Source organism: Canis lupus, chromosome 17 (genome assembly GCF_003254725.2).
Source record: "Canis lupus dingo isolate Sandy chromosome 17, ASM325472v2, whole genome shotgun sequence".
Taxonomy (NCBI): Eukaryota; Metazoa; Chordata; class Mammalia; order Carnivora; family Canidae; genus Canis; species Canis lupus.
Genome location: NC_064259.1, coordinates 6,790,393 through 6,809,197, shown reverse-complemented (window position 1 = coordinate 6,809,197; position 18,805 = coordinate 6,790,393). Strand labels below are relative to the sequence as shown.

Sequence of the window (18,805 nt, the reverse complement as noted above, 5' to 3'; positions counted from 1 at the left end):
ATTCTCCCCCCAGGGACTTAGCTTGGCAAAGAAGACATCGGGTTGCCATGGCAACAGATTTTTTTTTCCAGATTTTTTTTCTGTCGGAGCAAACACTGGCTCGGAAACCCTGCTGGGTGACTGCCAGTGCGGTGCCCCCTCCTCCCCCAGCGCGCCCACCTTCCCCCTTGCCTCGGAGCGCAGAGCCAGCCCTTCGGTCTCGTGGCCTTCCCTGGCTTCCCCAAAGCCACCCTATTCAAAGCTGAGTCAAGCCAGCTTCACCTCACACCCTCCCTGCACCAGGCTCTCAGCACTGGGGAGCCAAGCCCCCAGCCCTCAGACAGGAGAGGTTGGCCCAGAGAGGGGAAGCAGCAGGGCTCCCACTCCCCCACCCCCTACCCCCCACCTCACCCCCTTCCCCCCCAGGCTGGCTTCACTCGACCACCTGCCAGTCCCACCTCACCTCAGACACGGGAGCCTGTGCTTCCCCTTCCTTTTCCCTCATCCCCCAGGACCCACACAGGCCTCAGTCAACGGAAGCTAGGGAGGAGCACCTGACAAAGGGCAAGGTCTCAGGCCAGGGAGGGGCAAGGGGGAAAAGGCATCTGCTGGTAGGAGCTCAGAGAGGGCCAGGGCTTTCCCAAGGACACACAGCTAAGGAGTGGCAGAGGCAGGATCTGAACCCTGGTCCCTCTGGTGACAAGGCCCAGCCTCTATGCACTTGCCTGGCAGGCTGGACATCATCCCCTGCACAGAGACGAGAGGCAGGTGGCCCCCTCAGGAAGCGCACAGAGCTCCTGGTTGTGCAAGTGGGACGCTAATGGTCAAGGGTGCAGCCCATGGTGCCCTGCACTTCCCAAACGTGGACTGAAGGACTTGTCGACCCTCTTGACTATCAGACCATCAAAGAGGTGAAGTGACTTTGCCCAAGCTCACAAGTGGTGGCCCAGGAAGCAGGTATTGGATCTGCCAGGCTCTGTGAGCACTTGCCATCTGTCCACATCCCTGGACTCAAGGCATCCTTGTCCTTGAGGAGGAGGGAATGGGGCAGGTGGAGGTGGGTGGATGGTCGGGGCAAGCACCCAGGCCAGGCCAGGCCCGGCCAGGAGAGCCCCTCACACAGGCCGAGGCCCCAGATGGCCAGGCAGGCTCCCTCCTGGAGGTGCCGGGACCGTGGGGACAGGAGAAGAAGAGGTTGAGGAGCAGAGATGGGCCTGCCAGAGGGGAGTCGAATCCCAGCCACCCCCTTGCCAGGGGTGGGTTCAAGTTTGAGACGGTCATTCACTTGGGACAGCTACTTCTTGCCCGTGAACCTCGGTTGTTCTCACCTGTAAAATGGGGTTGATGCTAACTAACAACCGCTCGGCTTGTTATAACAAGTCAGGATGCATTCGAGGGATGCTCAGCAGACTATCATTGTTTTTCTCTGTGTCTTGCGTCGCACGGAGCACCAGCTTCTGCTGCTGCACCTGCCTGTTTGTGTCTCCTACATGTGGCACTTAGTAGGTGCTCACGTGAGCTGCTTACGTAGGCTGAGATCGGAGTTCATTTAAGCCGTCTCCTGTTTCTTCCGTGCTGTTCTCTCACCTGCTCTTCTCTGCTTCCTCCGTGGAGCCCTCCACCATGCTGGCACATGGTAGGTATTCAGTGCCTGCCTAGTTGAGTTTATTGAGGACTGACCACAGGCTCTGCTCAGAGCCACTTGATGGTCCCTGCAACTCGAGTTAGGGAGCTCAGGTTCTTCATCCCATTTTACAGCTGTGAAGACTAAGGCTCAGAAGCGCTGGGTAGGTTGTTTACTCTCAGAGTTGGTTGGCAGCAACTGTATCCTGATTTATTATCTGACTCCTGATCCTGTGTGATTTCTATTCCACCGGCCTGCAGGAGGGAAGGCGACAGAGAGGCCGGGGAGCCAGCCAGACCCTCACCACGTTGCTGTTTTCCCAAAGCTGGTTACTACCTCGCCTTTCCAAGCCCCCGCTCTGCCCTCGCTGAGGGCTTCACCCTGGCGCTGGGCTCAGCCATGCGGGAATAGGGCCAGGGGTGTCGTGGCACTGGTGGGTACAGACAGAGACCCCATCACTGGTGGGTATAGACAGAGGCCCCAGACTGTGGCTTTGTGCAGCCAGCCAGAGACCAGCTAACAAGCTCATTGCCTCATGCCCAGCCTGCAAGTCAGACAGCTGGTCCTGCCATCCTGGAGCACCTCAGTCCCCGCCAACCTGACCCCACGACCCCACCTCCCCGCCCAGAACCTCCGATGCTCACCCTCCCTCCCCATGATCTGTGGATCCGTGGTGTTCTGGTGTTCGGCCGCCCACACAGAGCCTGCCTCCCAGGCTGCATCTCTGGCTCTCATCTCCATGGCAACACTCCCCGCCCCCGCGCAGGACAGCTGTGCTCAGCTAACCTGAGGCCTGTGCCCTCCTCTCTGGCTGTCCATTTGGGTTGAGAGGACACCCACGCACCTGCTCAGGCCAAGGCTCAGTGCTCACTTGTGCACCTGCTCCGTCCCCCTCAGGCCAGAGTGATTGTGGGTGTGTGTGGGTGTGTGTGTGTGTGTCTGGGTAGGACTGTGCACAGGTGTACGTTGCATTGCAGGTGCACGTGTTAAAAGCACCTACACATCATCCAACTCTGGCCTGTGGGGCCTGGGAGCCCACCCGGATGCCTAATTGTGTGTGTGTCCTCTGTGTGGGTTTGTATCTGTCAATGAGCCCACACCCTGGGGTTTGGGTGTTGTCTGTGTGTCCGTGTCTCTGGCAGAGGTTGGTGAGGGGCGGGTCCGGCTGCCTCTATGTGCCAGAGGCTCAGGGATCACAGCTCCTCTCACTGGACTTCTCCACCAGCAGGAGAAGGACCCCAGCGCCAGCCCACCCTGTTAGGGGGCTCGGGGCCCAGCAGCGGCCAGCAGGGACACCCACTGGCCAGCTTGCTGCTCTCTCTGCCAGGACCAGCAGTTAGCCCACGGACACAGCATGCTGGTCTTTGGCCCTTAGAATCCACATCATCTTCTCCTGAGCCTCCCCCCAATTCCATTTCCTCGTGCAAAGAATAGAAGCCGTGGAAAGGGCCATGGTTGTGCGTCAGGAGAGAAGGGACGTGCAGTCTTGGTTCTGTTCACAACTGGCCATGTGACCTTGCACAGGACACAGTGTCTCTGGGCCTCCGTCTCCCTGTCTGTTAACGATTTCTATGGACCATCTAGTTCTGACTACCCAGAATTCCATCAAATGACAATTGCTTAAATGCTCAGTTCTCTTGACATGAGTATTACTTCTCCTCCCCTGGCCAGTGGATAAGGAAGAAATGGGAGCACAAAGGAATGAAGTCACCCGGGTGGCTTCGGAGGCCAGGGGTCAGGCCCATCAGCCTGACCCCACGCCTTTGCGCTTTCTCCCACCTGCTCCCGGCAGCGCTCTGCCCACAGGCTCCAGGGCCACAAAGGCCACCCCTTCGGCAGATGCTAGGGCGGGAGTGACAAAGGGCACCAGCCAGCTTTGCTGGGAGGCCCCTGCTCACCCCTGCTGCCGACAGAGCCATAAATCAAAGAGAGAGATGTCAGAAGGAAAGGAAAAAAGGCAGAGCGGTCATGCTCCCCCAGGCTGGTGAGTAGTAACGCATGGAGTTGCCAGATCAAGGACTTCACTGGGGGGACAGGCAAGGCTCAGACCCAGGGCAGTGTGGGAAGCAGATGCCCCGGAGCCGCATCAGGAGGTGGGATGGGGTGGGGGCGAGGCCTGGGGCTGCCGGGTGCTGGATCAGGTCAGGGGAACAAGGCGCCTGGGCTCTGAGCAGGGTGGTTGGGCGGCGCTGCTCAGACTTCCCTGCACACCCCGGTCATGGGCTCTTGTTTAAATGCACATCCTGGGACACCTGGGTGGCTCAGTGGTTGAGCGTCTGCCTTCAACCCAGGGCATGATCCTGGGGTCCCGGGATCAAGTCCCATATCGGGCTCCCTCCGTGGAGCCTGCTTCTCCCTCTGCCTGTGTCTCTCTCTGTGTGTCTCTCATGAATAAATAAATAAAATCTTTTAAAAAAATAAAATAAAATGCTGGACTGAACATGTGCTTTTTGCTGAGGATAATGGGTTGCTGTTGAGTTTTGAGCGGGGAGTGACCTGCCCAAAGTCTTGTTTAAAAGACTTTCTCTGGGTAGTGTTGGGAAACGAGTGGGAGGCAGAGGGCAAGCCCAGGACAGAGCTGAGTCAGGCCTGTTACGTGAGGGCTGGGGGGGTGGGGGGAGTGAGAGAGGAAGCAGTGAGCCTGGAGGAGCCGCAGGATGCAAGGAGAGGGGGCGGGAAGGACATTTCTGAGCAGATCTCACTAGAGTTGGCCCAAAGGCCTGGAGTCATCGCAGATGCGCCCCAGATGAGGAAGCTTCTGGGCCCAGCTGAGGGCTCCCACCCTGCTGGGCTGTCATGATGAGCTCCAACCCCAGACACCCCAGCTCACCACTCACCCTCCTCAGCCACAGATTCTCAGGCCCCCAAATCAGCCCACCTGCAGGGACTCCTGCTCCGCTTCCCTGGAGGGGCGTGGGTGAGAGGGTTTGTACGCCCATGAGGTGTGCGTGGAACTCATGGGGGGTGGTGCCCACATGAGTGTGCCCGCCTGGGTGTCTGTGGTTTGGAAGAGGAGGAAAGGAGACAAGGCCACTGCATTGCTCGGGTGAAGAATGGAAGGAAAGAATTAGGAACACCAATTCTGTCTGTAAGCAGATTTAATGAATGAGCTTATTCTTTAAAAATTTCCCACGTGCTTACTATGTGCTTCATTCACGTGCCAATGAAGCTTTGACCTTGCCCTCCCAGGTCCCACAGGAGAATGAGGAGGAGACTGCGCACGCGCATGTGCACACACACACGCACACATAACAAAGTGCCACAGAACATGGATTCTCAGACCTCTCTGGACCTATGAATCCCCTGGGATCTTGTTACAATGCAGATTCTGGTTCAGCTGAGAGTCTGCATTTCAAATGGGCTCCAGGAAGATGCCCCTGCTATTGAGGGTTCAGGGGAGGCTTAATTTCTAGAAGATTCCTTCCCCTTCCACCCATCTGGACTCTGAGCCAAGGGAACCCAGTTCACGAAGCAAGCTCATTATATGGAAAACAGCACGCCATCCTTATTTGGAGGGGGGCATTCGTACTCACCCTGAGAGGACCTGGTCATATGTCCACCTCCTTCAGGTCCCCACCAAGGAGGGGACAGTCACAGAGACCTGTGCACTCTGCTCCCACCTGTGGGAGAGGAGAGCCACCAGGCACGTGGGAACAGTTCCTTGCTTCAGAAGATGCCTCCTTTGCTGCTTCAGTTGGGGTGAGGGACCTCACTCCCTTAGGATCTCCCCAGTTTCTGAAATAACTTTGTAAATGAGGGATGGTTTGCAAAGGAAGAGCCCAAGACAAACATTTTATTCCAGGGATTTCTTTTCTTTTCTTTCTTTTCTTTCTTTTCTTTTCTTTTCTTTTCTTTTCTTTTCTTTTCTTTTCTTTTCTTTTCTTTTCTTTTCTTTTCTTTTTTAAGTAGTTTCCACACCTGGTGAGGAACCCAACACAGGGCTTGAACTCACAACCCTGAGTTGGAGATCTGAGCTGAAATCAAGAGTCAGTCCGTTAACTGACTGACCCCCCCAGGCACTTCCCCAGGGATTTCTTACCCATCTGTTAGCAGGTCACTTCTGGGTCTAGAGACTGTGGGGAAGACCCTGCAGTCTCTCACCAACCCCAGAATCGCGGGGCTGGCAGGACATGTCCAACTACCCCTGTTCAGCACGCCCCACTCAGCGCGTCCCTCATTGCTGGCATTTCTCTGCTAAGTAAACCATTTGATAATTATTAATCATACTACAGAGCACTGCTCAGTGGGATATTATACAGTTACACTGTACAAATGACAGGTGTGGAAATCATGTGGCATTATGGAAAATGCTTAGCATATGTCAGGCGAGAAGAGCGATATGCAAAATGAAATCATTGTGTAAATACGCATATGGAGAAAACAAGAGGAGAGTTAAAGAGTAGCTTTGGCTCTATTTGGGTGGCCCGGCAGGCAGGACTCTGGAAGAGGGCCACCCATCGTTGCTTTCAGCCGGTCTGGACACCATGACCTTGACTCCAGCAAGCAGGAAAACAAGCCCTTGAAGAGATCTTTCTGGAACAACCCCTTGCAGGGGCTTCACAGGGAATAACTGAACCCCAGACTCCAGGAGATGTAGGTGGAGTTTACGCACCAGTTAACTTGGGTAACTGGATATATATGAATATTTGAATACATACAAAATACCAAGAATTTATAAGACAGCTAATTTTGTTATTAATTCTTGCTTTTCCCTTTGGGACGATCAATGACAACCGTGGCCAGCACGGTGAAGCAGGTAACCTCTGTTCTATCTGCAGTCTGTTCATCCCCGTTTTCCTGGTCCTTTCTGTGGGTTTCATTTCCCTTATGTCACGGCCCCAGGTAGCCCATAGGATCCTTTTGTGTGAATGAGGGAGGGACGGCCCCACGGGGTGTAGTGTGGTGAGTGGGAGGCAGGCTGGATTCTAGTCCCCACCCTTGCCAACACCTTGCAAGCCAGCGTGGGGCGCTGGGACTGTTGCGGGGGGGTGGGGTGGGGACACTTTATCCTTTTCTCCACACTTTCTGTAATGCTGTACTGCTCTTATAACATGAATTCGTATTGACTAGATCAAACCAAGTAATAAAGAAACACCTCTTTGGGGTAGGCTTGTTCAACCAGAAAGAAATCTACTGAACTATACTGATGTGCAGGGCCAGACTCCCTAGGAGCAAATCCCAGCTCTGCCCGCTTATTAGTAGTAATCTCGGCAGGGGTGGGGGGGATGTTATTTAACCTCCGGTGCTTCGGATCCCTCATCTGGATGATAACAGTAACTACTTCAGAGGGCTGTTGTAAGGACTAAAGGAATTAATATACGCAAAGCTCTTGAAAGAGCTCCCAGAACATGGCAAATGCTATGGACACATTGGCTCTTGCTACTGTTGACCAAACCAAGAGAAACTTGGTCAAATGCCTGTTTGTATCCAGATTTCCTCCTCCCTTCAGTCTTCCCTACTTTCTGCAGCCAGAAGCAATTCCTGTGTCTTAGGGATTTCTCTTACATTTTTTTCTGGTGTCTGTCTCACAACTCCTGGGACAGTGTGCCTCCCTCTGTGGCTCCGTCTGTGAGGCCTGTCTATCTGCCCCAGTAGGAGAGCACCTGGGGGGCAGGAGCCACATCATCCATCTTTGTACCAGCGCGATAGCTGGGATGTAGCCGTGCTCGGTCCAGGACTGCTGGTGTCAGCGATGGCACGACCAACTGCATTCCTTTCCTGTCCCCACTACCCCTCCACTCCCACCTGGCACCAGTAGTTCTTCAACATTTTTATTTGAATTGGACTGGATATATTCTGGAAGTTCATGGCTGGACATCCTCGCTGATTTTGCGTTGTGAGACCCCTGACGGCTATGGGCTTTTTCCCCAATGGGTGCAGTAAAATCCTGAAGGAAGTGATCCTGCCCTCCCAGATCCTCTGAATGCCTGGTAGAAATGCATCCAGGGGTGCTCCACCCAGCCCGAGATGGTCCCAAGTATCTGGCAGAGATGTTTCATTTCGGATTACAATGCTGCCGAGATGCCTGCTGCCACCTTTCTGGAAACATCTCGAGTTTCTCTCTGATGCATTGTTCTCCTGCATGATAATTGTTGAAACTCGTTCTTTCATCTTTGCCAATAATGACCCAATTCCCAGGACTCCAGATGGAAAATAACAGCTTTAATTTCCAGACCACTGGGGTGGGGGGAAGCCAGACAGCATCATCCCAGCTGTGGAGGTTCTGCATATGCCAGACCGAATGCATCAAGCCCCAGTGACTACTTGGGGCTTTATTAGAATTCAGGTTGCCCCATCATCACCACGGCCTCTGAGCTGGGAGGCCGTGAAACAATGAGGCAGATTGTGCCTTGTTTGCAGGAGCTGGACCTGGAAGCCGCCGAGCTTAATTACAGCGGGCGAGTCCGACGCCTGGGAGCCCCCAGGAAGCGCTGTCTGGGGGGAAGCACAAACCCTGGCTCCCCAAAATGAACTAAAGATGCGCTCCATTCCACCGTGCAAACACAATGAATGCAGCTTACCAAAGGTCTTTCTGGGCAAGATAAAGTTGGATTTCGATTAGCCACCGAGGGCCACTTGCCTGGATGCAAATGGCCTGACCGAGCCGGACGATTTTAGTGCAACATCTGTCTGGAGGTTTGGGGGAGCAGACGGCCCATGGCGGTATATATAATAAGCATTAGGTCTTTCTCCGGTGGCTCTGAGGCTCAGCTCATTATCCAAGGAACAAATGGAACACGAAGTCTGCATCAGTGCTGCCAGAGCCCATTAAGAAATGTATTATGAAACAAAGTCGGGGCCTCGTTCCGACGTGCAGAGAAGCCTGGCAGCGTGGCGCGGCGCGGGGAAGGCCGCCTTTCCATCCCCGGCACCTGCTCCGGGGCTCGCCCTGCCATTTCCTGGCCGCCCACACTCACGCCTCTTCCCATCACCCGGGGCTCAGAATTTCCAGAGGGCTCCCCCTGAGCTCCGTGGCTCAGAATCACTCCCACCGAGAAGCAAGAGATTCATCGCCTTTTCTCTAACTCCTGAGCAAAGCAAGCGTTTTCCCCACCTCGACTCCTGAAACAGCGAACAGGAACCAGCTGACATCTTCCTTTCTTAATTCACATGCCTCAAGCTCCATCAATACTTCTCTTATGACCTCCTTGTCTGTGCCGACTCTGCCGAACCTCCTCTCCCTCCTGTGTTCTCCATCCTGGCTGCACACAAGGGTCCCAGGGGGCCTTTTGAGAATCACCCCTGCCTCCTGCAGCACCCCAGACCAACTAACGCAGGAGGCCTGGGCCTCGGACCCCCTTAGAGGGATCGTCTCCTTCTCCTCACTCACCCACCCGGGAGCTAGACTGTGTAGATCTCACCTGCTCGGCTTTTCTCGGCTCTATGTCCCTCCCTTTCCCACCCCTGCCACCTCCTTCAGACCACTTGCACTTGTCACCCTAACCAGGCCCAGCCCAGCCCGACCCTCTGCTGGCTTCCCTCCATTTGCGGCCAGGATGAATTCTCTCAAAGGGCTTGCAGCTCTCATCACTGCCTTTCTTTCCCTCCCTCCCTTCCTCTCCCTGGTTCCTAAACATCCATGATGACCAGGCACTGTTCTAGGGCTGGAGAATTGTAGGTCTAGAGCGTTACTCTCGGCCCTCATGGAGATTATATCCATATCTGTGCGGAGGAAATATTAGCCATCAAACTATGCCAGTGATTGTTTAATAACAGCTGTGATTGGTACCTGGAGGAAGTAAAAGGTAACATGAGAATGTTTCCCTGCTGAAAAAATCCCAGTGGTTCCTGGAGTCCCAGGATTCCTGGCTGGAGGTTAATGTTCAATTGTCCCCATGGTCACTGTGCTCCTTCAGAGCCATCTCACCAAATAGGTCCTTTGAGTCCACAGTGCTCTCAAGCCTCCAGCCTCACTCTGCTGCCTGGACTTTTCCCCTTTCCTTCACCCACCTCTCTCAGACATCATCCCCTCCAGGAAGCCCTCCCTGATATGCCCAAGCCTGGATTAGGTGTCTCTATTCTGTGCTCCCAGACTATCCATTATCAGCGCACTTTTGCTATCAGAGTGTAGATGGCCATTGACCACCACCACCCCTACCCCCCGCTGGACTAGGAGTGCCCCAGACCAGGACAGTCTTTTTATTGTAAATGAATGAATGCAAAATAAAGCTAACAGAATCTGGTTAGCTGGAACACTGAGGAAATTCTGGGAAAAGGAGAAAAACTTATTTATCTTTGAGACTTTACTATAATGTTCTAGAGATTGACAGAATGAGTCTCCTGGCTCTTGCCTCCAATTGGAAGGCTGTATAGAGTTGAACCCTGACAAGCTCCTCGCCAGGATATGCAGGAGTTAACACAGCAGAAGGGAGTAAAATTTATCATCTAATATTTGTGACTGATCTCATATTCCTACAAGTTGTACATATGAAAAATAAATAGGGTTATTAAAAAATCACATCCAATCCAGACATACCGGAGGTCTTGCTCCCTGGTTTTAGAGACCTGTAGGTGTAAAGAAAGCCCTAGAACAAGAGTCGGGTGGTCCTTCTAGACTCACAGCCTTAACACGGAGGTGCCTACTGTCACTGAGGAAGCACTTTGTAAACTGTCGGTGCTAAACAAATGCTTCATGTCTTTTATGGGATTCCACCCTACAGCCAATAAGGGAGCACACTTCTTTGCAAAGTACCGGTGTTTAAGCAGAGGCGTTGCTCACAGCCAGGACCACCAGCTGCCGTAACCGCCAGCGGCTTAGTCACCCAACCCCTGGCTTTGGGGCTTGCAGCACATCTGAGATGCTCTGGGCAAAATGAGTCTTTCCTAAGAACAGTGGGTGGAGGTCTGTCCTGCCAAAGGAGCTGAAGGCAGCTGGGAGCTCAACGGTGGATAGTCCGGTCCATCTCGGTGACCAGGGAGGCTGGAGGGAGGGGACTACAGTGGCCAGAGACTTAGCAGCCAGCCCACCCCTCTGCTCCCACAGGAATCCCAGACCCCCCCCCCCCCCCCCCGACCGGGACCTGCCGCACCTGGCAGCTCCACCCAGACTCCATGAACACCGGGTATCAGAGGACAATTTCTGCGCGTTGATGAGACAATGGATAACCTGGCGTATTTTAAACCTAGGATGTTGTGGGTTTTTAAATTTTATTCATTCGTTTTAGATAGAGATAGTGTACAGGGTAGAGGGACAGAGGGAGACGGAGAGGAAGATCTCAAGCAGACTCCGTGCTGGGCAGGGAGCCCGACTCGGGGCTCGATCTCATGACTCTGAGATCATGACCTGAGCCTAAATAAAGAGTCAGACGCTTAACTGACTGAGCCGCCCCGACGTCCCAAACCTAGGCTGTTGCCTGTAGCTGTGAGTCGGCTTCTGGTGCTCACCCTGCTTTACGCTGCCAGGAGCAGAGAGGAGAAAGCCAGCCAGAAGGCTTCAAGTCCCTGCCTCGCGTGTACCCGTCTGGGCTCCTGTACAAATCCTGTCCCTCCCACCCCACGGCCCCTTCCTCTGCAGTCCAGGTGGCCTCACGCCAGCCCTGACATCAAAGAGCTCCAGGGAGGGCCTAAAGACACAACGTTGGCGGGTGGTAAACCAAAGATTATTTAAGCAAATTAGCATCTATCTACAGGTCAAAAGGGATGGGAGCCAAGTGCCCACCTGAGGTCACAGAGGCTGCGGGAAGGGACACAGGATATCCACACAGCCACGGTGTGCAGGACCGTAGGCCTCGGCCTGGTCTGGCTGAAGAAGGTAAAATGGGGTCACAGCAGAAGAGGCACAGTTGGGGAAGCAGGCAAAGTGAGCGTGAGCCCTAGCTCCAACCCTCTGCAAGGACCTGCTCTGTGGCCCTGGGCATACGGCCTGGGCCTCAGTTTCTTCATCTGTGATATGGGGAGAAACAACATTGCCTACTTCCTGGGGCCACTTCCAAGTGATGTGACGGGATGGGTGTGGAATGCCTGCCTCGTGGGGCAGCACGCACACCACCCCATCTTTCTGTCCCGGAGCCAGTGGGCAGCCTGAGGCTGAGGTGGGCGGTTGAATCACAAAATTCAAGGTTATCACATTCTTGGAGCTCAGGCTGCCCTCTCGGGTCGCCTCCCCTAATCCGGGCCTCGGGTGTTGGAAGGAAGGGCTTTAGGAATGGCTCTTTACACGTGTGTGTGTGTGTGGGGGGGGGACATAGGATGAGGGGAGGCAGGGCTGGGACCTGGGGGAAGCTCACTGAGAGGGTGGGGGACTGGAAGAACTCTGGGACCTCGGGGAACACCTCTCATGCCCCCTCCCCCCGCCCTGTCTCCCTTCTCCTTCCAGCAGGGCCAGATACCGGAACCCTCCCCGGTGCACACAGACCTCAATAAATTAGTGGCAGACCACGAAGCGGGAGGGAGGGAAGCGATGAGAGTGCAAATAGGGTGGCAGGGCCACGTGGGAGGCGGAGGCAGTGCAGCAGCTGAGCGATGGCCAGGGCCAGGGGAAGCCCCATGGATGGGGGGGGGGAGCTGCCTTTCTTCCCCGCCTACTGACTGCTTGACGTGTGTTATCTCCTTCAACCTGAGGCCTCACTAAAACCCACTTCGCAGATGGGAAAACTGAAACCCAGACAGAGAAGCAACTTGCTCAAGGTCACCCAGCTAGGACAGAGGAGAGGTGAAGACAGGAGTGAAAACTGCTTCTGGTTGAGGCTATCAAGGAGAGCTTCCTGGAGGAAGAGGTATGTGGGGCAGTCCTTGAAGGCTGTGTGAGATTTCAGCCGCTCAAGATATAGATTCCAAGAGTGGACAAATGTGTGTAGCTGGGAAAGGTGCAGAGCGGAGCAGTGAACACACTCATTTTATAGGAATGACATGAGGGAACAGTGGACACTGGGCTGGGAAGGGGGTGGGAGAGCCTGGGGAGGGCTGGGGAGGCACCGACGGAGCAGGCCTGCGGTTGCTCTTCATCTGAGCACTCCTGCCTGAGAGTTGGCATGTCTAGGACCAGGGGCAGCTCTCAGATTTCCCTACCAAAGGTTGTGCCTATATCCACGCCACCCTTCGGCACCGTCACTGTCCTGGGAAGTGTTCTGGGCCCAGACCCACCAACAGAGCCAGAGCGGGTCTTAAACCAGATGGGCTCCCCAGAACTTTTGGGCCAATCAGGCCGAGTTGGGGGGCTCTGAGCAGAGGCCAGGTGCCTGTTGCCATGGGAACCCTCAAGGCAGAGGTCAGTACCCACCACACATGAGCTAGGGGAGGGCAGTGACCTTGGCCTGAGGGTCCCCACCCACAGGAGACCCTTGCACCCTTGAAGATATTAATTCATAAATCCCACCAGGGCCTAGGCAAGTGCCACGTCCTCTCATTTTCTCATCTTCTCTCAGCCCCCCTTGCTTCCATCTTTTCCTTTTCCTCCCTCCTTCCCCTTTGCCTGTGTTGTGGCAGATGCTCAGAGCTAACTCCCTTCACAGGTCACAGCCCCGGGGGCATCTCAGAGGTTCCTGGGACCCCGTGGGGCAGCAGGGTCACAGAGGCGCCGGGCTCCCCTTGAGCTGGGGTCCCCTCAGCTGAACCCCCCCCCCCCACTCCAGGAGTGAGGACATGTGGGAGCGCAGGTGTGGTGGAGGAGGACAGGTCACTGGCTATTTGGCCTGAGGAGCCTGCCTCCGCGGTAGGGAGCAGGCTTGGGCCTGGCTGGTGGAGTTGTGGGCTTGACCTTGACCCGGATGGAGGAGGGCTGGGAAGGAGGAGCAGGCACTAGGGAGGAGGGACCACAGAGCTGAGTACAGACTGGGTGCCCTCCCCTTTCTCCCAGGACAGGGATTCCTAGAGGGGTCCACACCGTGAGGGAGCCTGGGACCGTGGAGTCATGGATGTGAGCGCCGGGGTGGGAGTCGGGGTTCAGAGTGTGGAGACTGCATGAGCCCCAGGCTGATAGCCCATATCCAGATCTCCCAGCAGGGGGTGAGCCTGGGGTGAGAAGGGCTGGTGCAGGGAAGCGCTGGCATACCACCGGGGCCCTAGCAGGGTATGGAGAGCAGCCCACAAGGCCACAGGGAGGCATTCTCAGACCCAGACTGCCCTGCAGGTGCTGGCACCCATCAGCCAAGGTGCTCAAACACACACCCGGGTACCCACCCAGGAGGGAGGGGTACCCAGGGTACCCTGGGCTGGGGCCCCAAGTACTCAAAGCGTGGTCCCCGGGCCAGCAGCATAGGCATGGACATCCCTTGGTTGCCTCGCGGCGTCTGGGCCCCACGCAGGCCTTCTGCATCACCATCTTGGCGTCAGCAAGACCCCAGGTGATCTGCAGGCCCACTGAAGGTCAAGGAGCCTTGGCTCAGATCGCTCTGGGGAGCGTGTCCCTCCAGGGGATGCCTCTGCTCCTGGCTCTGCCTGCAGGGGGCAGGCCTGGCAGGGATGGTGCTTCCCAACCACCCATCCCCGGAGCAGGGAGGCTCACCCCATCCTCGCTCTTCTGCCACAGCTTCCTGGAGGCCTGCTCTCCGTCCTCTCCTCCACCCTCTCTCCCGGTTGGGAGCTGGGTGTGAACAGGTGTATAGTAGGACTAGGTGACAGCAAAGGTACAGAATGGAAGGCAGCTGTGGATGGCCAAGCTGCAAACTAACAGGAAGCTTCAAAGCTTTGGCATCTGGGGCTTCGGGGGACCTGCTGAGGGCTGGATGAGGCCTGGGTCGGGGTTTCCTGCAGGTGGAGTTTCAGGGAGGCAGCGTGGTCTGGGGCAGGTAACTCAGCAGCAAGCGACAAGGCTCCCTGAGCCTGGGCAGCATGAGAGGAGGCAGTGGTTAAGAGCAGGGAGTGATGCAGAGGAGGGCCCGGGAGCCCATCTCCAGGAGGAGGGCCTCGGAGCTCATCTCCCAGACTTCGGCCCGGGGAACCAGAGCTTTGAGCTACCATAGGCAGAAACCCCCTCGCTTCCAAGAGCTGGTAACAGAGCAGTACTTCATCCCCGTAGCGGGTGGGTCTCCCCGCTGTAACAGGGTGCCCCCCACGGGGCGTGCGGCCTCCAACCACAGAAGCCCATGGTCTCAGGCTGATGTCCACAGAATGCTGTCTTCACTTCCACGCAGCGCTCTCCCGGAGCGCACGTCTCTGTCCAAACATCCTGTTCTCACAAGGACACCAGTCAGATTGGAAGAGGGCCCAGCCTAATGACCTCATCTTGACGAATTATAGCGATAAGGACCCTGTCTCCAAATAAGGCTGCACCGTGAGGTGCTGGTGGTTAAGACTTGGAATCACTTTGCCTGGGCTCATAACCAAATTCCACGGGCGGGGCCCCGCCTAAATGACACTTGTGTCCTCTCACAGTTCTGGGGACTGCCATTCCCAGATCAAGGTGTTGGCAGGTTTGGTTTCTCCTGAGGCCTCTCCCCCGCGTCGGGCACATGGCCATCTTCTCCGGTGTCTTCCCGTGGTCTCTCCTTGGTGCACACCTCCCTGGTGAGTCCCTGTGTGTGTCCTGATAGCCTCTTCTTAGAAGGACACTGGTCAGGGCACCTGAGTGGTTCAGTGGTTGAGCATCTGCTTTGGGATCAGGGTATGATCCCGGGGTCCTGGGATCAAGTCCCACTTTGGGCTCCCTGCAGAGAGCCTGCTTCTCCCTCTGCCTGTGTCTCTGCCTCTCTCTCTCTCTCTCTCTGTCATGAATAAATAAATAAAATCTTAAAAAAAAAAAAGAAAGAAAGAAGGACACTGGTTACTTTGGGTGAGGACCCACCCTAAAGGCTTTACTCTATCTAACCTAATCACCACGTCAAAGACTCCATCTCCAAATAGTCACCTGTGATCCTGGGCATTAAGTCTTCAACATGTACATTTGGGGACACAATTCAGCTCATAACAGACTTGAGCATATCTTTTGGGGGTGAGGGAGGACACAGTTCAACCCATAACACATACCAGATAGTGTAGTTTCTTTTTTCCTTCAGGCCTCAACATTTTCTCAGCTCCCACTCTGTGCCAGGTGCCACGCCAGATGCTGAGCATGCAGAGAAGTCAACGACCTAAGCACTGTCCTTGCGGGAGCCCCCGGGCTACAAGGGAGGCAGATAGGCCGTGATAACCATCAAACTAAAGGCCCAAGTATAAGGGGCCTGGGGAGGGGGGAAGGCTGGAGTGGGGTGCGTTTCAGACTGGGGCTGTACCTATAGATGCTCACAAGCACCAGGGAGCCTGGGACATTCTGGAACCCACAGGTGGTGAGGCCACTAGAGTGCAGGAGTGTGGGAAGGTGTGTTCTAGGCAGAATCCAGTTGTTGGGGTTTAAAGGGTAAATGTGGGGAGTTGGTAGGACGGTGGACATGGGAGTGAGTGGGTCAGATATGATAGGTGATTGATGAGTGAAGGAAGGAAGGAAGGAAGGAAGGAAGGAAGGAAGGAAGGAAGGAAGGAAGGAGGAAGGAAGGAGCGGATCTGTTACTCAGCCTCAAGTGCTGTGCTAGATATTGTAGATCATTCAGAACAAGTAAAAAGCAGCATCCAGTCCCCCAGAGGCCAGAAAGGTGAAACCATGGTCAAAAGCCACCTCGCTAGGTAAGTGGCAGGACCAAACTATGAAACCAGATCTCTGGGACCCTAGAGCCAGGACTCTACAAGATGCCCCCTACGCCGCCTTGTTTCCCACCCTGATTCATTCAAGAAGGGCAGTTCCAGAGATGAAGGCTTTGTCCTGGAATCCCAACAGCTTCCCCGTGCACACAGGTAGGGGCGGCGGTGGGGGGAGCCGGGAAGGGAGTGCGAGGCTCCCCTCCCGAAGCAGCCCCACCCTGTGCATTTCCTGTGTCAAAGGCCTTTCTCCGCCTTTCCAGGCTCTTGCTGCATCATCCATCATCAGCGTCCCCGCCTCCCTGCAGCCCTCCTTGGCCGGCTGCCCCTCCCGCCGCCCTCCTCAGGGATGCCCGGCAGAGCAGTCTGGCTGAGTGACAGCTGCTGCTTCCCGGGGTGGGGGGCTCCCTCGGCCCCCACGGTGTCTCTGATGGGTTCTTCCCCACAAAGGCATCTCTTCTGGCTCAGAGGCCTGCTTCTTTCCCTTCAGGACCCGGTCCTCATCTCCTGTCCCCATGACTGTCTTTCTCTGAGCAGAGTGCATGGCATGACCAAACACCCCCCACGTACTCCCGGCCCCCGACCCCCTGCGCTGGCCTTGCTTCCTTCTTCCCCTGACTGGTTCTTCCATCCTGTGCCCCAGAGCCTCCTCTCTGCCCGCCCCTTCTTCTTTCATCCTCCGGGTGTAGCTGGCATCTGGCAAAGGAAGGGGGTGAGTATTTGTGATAATCATCTGCACACGGAGCTGTGCTCTAGAGCTTCTCACATCGCAGTCCTTTCAGATTCGGGGGGGCAACATACTTTCTGGGCGTGTGTGCCTGTGTGTGTGCCCTCGAGGGGTGAAGAGTTGATGTTTATCAAGCACCTACTGTGTGGCCCTTGGCCCCATGCATGTGTGTATGTGGCAGTACTTGCTTTAGCCAAAAGGGTTACACCTGCTATGCTCAGAGCATGCCTCAGGGACTTAGAGGGGTGGCTCCAACAAGCAGCCCTCTTACAGGAGGGATTGAGGAGGCCCCTGGATCCTGAAGGAAAGTGCAACCAGGCGGGCAGGCATGGCCTGAAACAGTACAGCTGTTCAGCATGTCCTCCATGCTGGGCTTTGTGGGCTCAGGTCTGAATCCCCAGGAGCTAGTGACCATGAGGAAGACCTAAATGTGCCATGGTCACTAACAGCCGTTTGGGGCCCAAGCCAAGATTGCTTGGGTCCCCAGCAGAACGCCAGAAGAGCAGCAGGCACAGAGGCCACAGCACATCTCCCACTTGCCCTAGACAGTGTCGGCGGGGGGATGGGGCCTAGCAGGGGAGGGTCCGAATCTGAGCCTCAGGGACAGGGACCAGGCCCCCCACACACACCTTGGACACAAAGGAAGGCCTCCTGGTAGCAGACATCACCGTGCACAGCCCAAGTGAGGGCAGCAGGGCTCCTTGGAAAGGCCTGGAAGACAAGGGTGAGGGCCCTCTTAGGAGAGTCAGGCAGGTGTGGGTTAGTCAGAGGAGCAGCTGGCCCAGCCTGCCAGTGGGTTCATTTCCACAGTGGACCCAGGAAATAGGCACTTTCCCTTTTGCCAAGGCCAGGAGAGGTCAGGTCCCCTGTGTGGGGTCCCTGGCCTGGTAGGTGGCCACACTGGGATATGAACGATCTGGGGGCCATATAGAGGGCAGGGAGGAAAGAGGCCCACCTCCCGGGGTCTGGAGTATGAACCAGGATGCCCTTAAAAAACAATGTCCCCCTCCTTCCTCAAGTGTGGCCTACAGAGTGACTTCCTTCGACAGGTGCAGTATGGACAGAGAAGGGGGTCAGTCTGTACCTGGATTCACTCAGCGGGAGGTTAGGCAGTCTGCCCCATGCCTACACGGCCAAGTCCTAACCCCCAGCACCTGTGAGGGAACCTTATTTGGAAACGGTCTTCGCTGATATAACTAAGGATCTCGAGATGAAGTCATCCTGGATTTAGGGTGAATGGGGTCCCTCTAAGAGAAAGAAAATGAGAAAATTAATTAATTAATTAATTAATTAATTTTTAAAAAAAGAGAGAGAGAAGGAAGATGCAGAGATAAAGAGGACAAAGGCCACAGGATGACGTTGGAGTGACGCCGCCGTGAGCCCTGGAGCCCCAGAGCCACCCGGAGCTGGAAGAGACGGAAGGATTCTCCCCCAGAGGTTCGGGAGGGAGCGCAGTCCTGGATTCCAGACTCCTGGCCTCCGAAGCAGTAGAAAAGGACACAATTTCTGTCGTTTCGAGCAACCGGGTCTGTGGTATTTTTGTTACCACAGCCACAGGAAACTCAAACTACACAAGACACGGGTCCTTGCCCTAAGCCTGCCTTGTTTCCGGGGGCCTCCTCTGCTCCCCGGGACCTCAGGAGCAGCCCCCTGGAGCTGAGAAATCCTCTGGGGGCTCCAGGCCCGCCGAGTGGAGGTTAGGGCCTCCCAGGCCTCCCACCCAGCGGCCTGGAGGCAGCGCCAAGCAGCGGCCCGGAGTGGGGGCCACCGTGGCCAGCGGACCACACCCTAGATTCCACATCACTGTCACTCTGTGTGGCTGGGCCTAGAGGAACCAGGACATCTGAGGGGGGTCCGCTGAGGCGCGGCTCTTAGCTCCATCCATGGGGACGGATGCGATTTTGCTTTGTCTCTTTTCGCCCTTTCCC

The 18,805-nt window shown here is 55.7% G+C and overlaps 1 long non-coding RNA gene across 1 annotated transcript; it reads left to right on the top strand.

Annotated features, from left to right (window-relative positions):
• The first annotated feature begins 12,039 nt into the window (after nt 1-12,039).
• Nucleotides 12,040-18,173, top strand: LOC125752841 (uncharacterized). Its single transcript, XR_007403286.1, has 2 exons — nt 12,040-12,318; nt 17,927-18,173. It is a non-coding gene; the product is annotated as an uncharacterized LOC125752841 (long non-coding RNA).
• Nucleotides 18,174-18,805: the final 632 nt, after the last annotated feature.